Genomic DNA, 3,656 nt, shown 5'->3' with positions numbered 1-3,656 from the left:
GAGGAAATCATTGTTCTTCGTTGAGGTAAGGATTTTGGACCCTAAAACTCGATTATTTGTGATTAAGGAACAAAATATCAGTGTTAAATTCATGAAAATCAGTAGAAAAAGGTGGAGTTAGGGCTTGAGATTAAGAGACCTTCTAGGGATTATTTGAGGAGTCAAACGAACTCCTATTTTCGAGTTCTTTATATGTAAGGACTCGTGAGATGATAAAGAACATTTTGGTATAAAGTTTGTCCAGTTCCGGGGCGCGGGCCCGGGGGTCGACTTTGACTAATTTCTGGTTTTGTTCTTAAAATCGATATTTTTTAATTGGAGTTCATTCGTTTAGCATAATTTAATGATAAAAATCTGAACTTAGTAGATTTGGAGCACTCGGAGGATGTTTCGAAGGGAAAGGCATTTCAAGCTAGGTTTCAGGCCGGATTGAGGTGAGTAATGATTTTAAATGCTGTCCTGAGGGTATGAAACCCCGGAATTTCACAGCGTACGGCTATGTTGAGGTGACTTACACGCTAGATGACGAGCGTGGGGTAGAGCACCGATGGGGATTGTGACTTAGTCCATCCCGAATGATTATTTTACCGCGTATTTAATAGTTAATTATTTAATATTATTATATTTTGGGCTAAATGCCATATGTGGGCCTCGTGCCAGCTGTTTGAACCCTTAGGGAATTTTTTTTAAATGATATTTTCCTCACTGATTGATTTCATACTGGTGCTCAGTCATACTATATTTTACTATTCTAAAGACTCAGCTGTATTATTCTGTCTTAAACACATTAAATGATATTTTCAAAGGTATTTGAGCTGAGCTTCATATTTTACTATGGCCCGAAGGGCTTATGAGATTCTGACTGAGTAAGGCCGAGGGCCTGCGTTGTGAGGATATATTTGGGTCGGGCTGCACGCCGCAGCGGTGATACATTGATTATGATAATGAGGCCGAGGGCCTGAGATTGTACGCCACGAGGTGGCTTGAGATATTGATATGAGGCCGAGAGCCTGTTTATGATGCCACGAGATGGCTTGATTATGCGCTTGGGTCGTAAGGGGCCCCTCCCGAAGTCTGTACACCCCCAGTGAGCGCGGGTACCCATTGTGATTTGAGATATAGCCCGAGGGGCTGGTATGGTTCTGTGACATTGCCCGAGGGGCTGATTCTATCGCTACCGTGCTTGAGGGGCAGTTATTATGTGTTTAGCTTTTTTTTTGTTGTCTTTCTTGTATGCTTTTTAACTGTTTAAAAGATATTATGAGATTTCACCGCTTTATTATAATAACTGATTTGTTATGCCTCTTGTAGCTTAATGTTGTGCATTACGTGGTTTATATTACTCAGTCTTCATTTATTTTTATTACTCGCTGAGTTGAAAGTACTCACTTTACTCCCTGCACCCCTGTGTGCAGATTCGGGCGCTACAGGTCCTGCTCCTGAAGGTTGATAGTTCCAGCAGGTCTTCGGAGATTTACTAGGTAGCTGCTTGGCGATTCGCAGCCCAGTGCATTCTCCTTCTATTTCAGTTTCTTTTGATTCAGTTACGTAGTAGTGGACTAGACTCTAGACTCTCAGTATGGTTTTAAATGCTCATGACTGGTGACACCCTGATATAGGGCTGTGTCGGTTTTTATTTCCGCAAATTATACTGTTAAATGCTTATTTTGGGATTTTAATTTTGATTAAAGACTTAGTAGTTATTATTTTAATTGCTTAAAGTGAATGGGAGGTGTGTCGGCTGGCCTTGTCTTCACGAGAGGCGCCATCACGACCGAGTTGGGTTTAGGATCGTGACAATCATATTATAGGGTGTTTAGTATAATTAAACCAAAATAAAATCCTCAATGTAGTCACCATCACCATAATGGCATCATGAATCCTTTCCTAAATTGAAGGGCAAGCCTGCACCCTAATTTAGGTAAAACCAAGTTTGATAAGTATATTATTTGACTTTTTCTCCTTTTTAGAACATTTGTCCCTTCCTTATTCAAAACATTAACTTGATGTTCATAACTTTAATCTCACCATTTTTCTTAGCCTAGTATGGTATGTTGGGACTTATTATCTTTTTTCATATGAGATTCCCAGATTGGTAAGATATTACATCCTCTAATTTCTTTTGTCCATTGACATTTATTGTGCATTATGTAACTTCAATGGTAAACATTAGCTAAAAGTTTTATGAGTGTCAATTTACGGACAAGTATTGTGGCAGAGTGATAAGTACTTATTCATTCTTAATCAAAAGTTTCGAGTTCGACCCTTGGGTATAGAGTTACTTTTATTAGAGAGCACTTTATCCTCCAATTTGAGACTTTCGGGCAGGGACGGATGTAATATTTTATGTATGGGTTCAATTTTGAACACATAACTTTCAGCATCAAACATAAATTTATGTGTAAAAATTCACTACAATACAGTAAAATAGTAGATATGAAATTATAACATTAAGAATAAAATGAATTCAATACTAAGAACCTTAAAATTTGAACCCATAGAGTTTAAATTCAAGATTCGCCTTTGTCCTCGGCGTAACTAATGCAAATTTAATTGGGCTCCAACATGAATAACGAACATCGAGCGGGAACAAAAAAAAAAAAAAAACTTCATGAGTAGGGTAAATATTGCAACTCTGAATGGAATACCCACTTGCATCACTTAATTCCGCAAACATTTCATCTCTCCTCCACCATTTATAACAAGTTACAGGGCCAAAAACAATAACTGGAAGTAAAAAAAATACTTCTAAGATTAATAGTCTGTTTGGCCGTGCTTTAAAAGTCAATTTATTTTAAAAATTATTTTTCTCACAAATGCTTTTTAAAAAAATATTTTTGTTGAGAAGCTTTTTTTTGACTAATTTATTTAAAAAAATATTTTTAAGCAGCAATTAGTGTTTGGTCAAATTTAGAAAGTGTTTCTAAATATAATTTTCTCAAAATAATTTTTTCAAAAAAGTGTTTTCGGGGAAAAGCTTTTTTTTTTCTTCTCAAAAACTGCTTCTTCTTCTACTCATAAGTACCTTCTTTCTTTCGAAAATTTTGACTAAGCACCTTAACTTTGAAAAAAAATACTTTTCGCAGAAAATAAAGCACTTTTCGCCAAAATGAAGCACGACCAAACAGGCTATTAAGAGTATTAAACTATATTTTCAAAGTTTGTGTAAAAATTTAAACTAGAGAAAATTTTGGGAGAATGTATTAGAGATAATAATATTTGTATTAGTTTTGGTACTATTAATCTCTTGTTTGGTTATGTTTTCAACCTATGTATAACTAATATCTATATAACTAATACCTGTATTAGTTATGCACCATATCCAGTATCATTCTTATATATAACAAACCATGACATAGGCAATTTTAATACTAGGATAAGCATGTATAAAGAGAGGACTACCCTTTAAAAACCTTTAGTACACCAAACAAAATAATCGCTAATAAATAATCTCATCGTTACCAAACATCCAGTGGCGGAGGCAGGATTAACCGTAAGTGGGTTCAAAAAAAAAGTTAAAAAGATTGTAGCTAGTGGGAATAGAACTCATGACCTTACAAAAGTTTTGAATCCCCTTGACCACAAAGTTACGCTTTTAGGTTATGTCAAAAGGATTCAAAACATAATATATATATATATATATATATATATATATA

The sequence above is a fragment of the Nicotiana attenuata genome, unplaced genomic scaffold (assembly GCF_001879085.1).
Source record: "Nicotiana attenuata strain UT unplaced genomic scaffold, NIATTr2, whole genome shotgun sequence".
NCBI classification, from domain to species: domain Eukaryota; kingdom Viridiplantae; phylum Streptophyta; class Magnoliopsida; order Solanales; family Solanaceae; genus Nicotiana; species Nicotiana attenuata.
The sequence above is the reverse complement of the archived record's forward strand: the minus strand, read 5'-3'. Positions refer to the sequence as shown.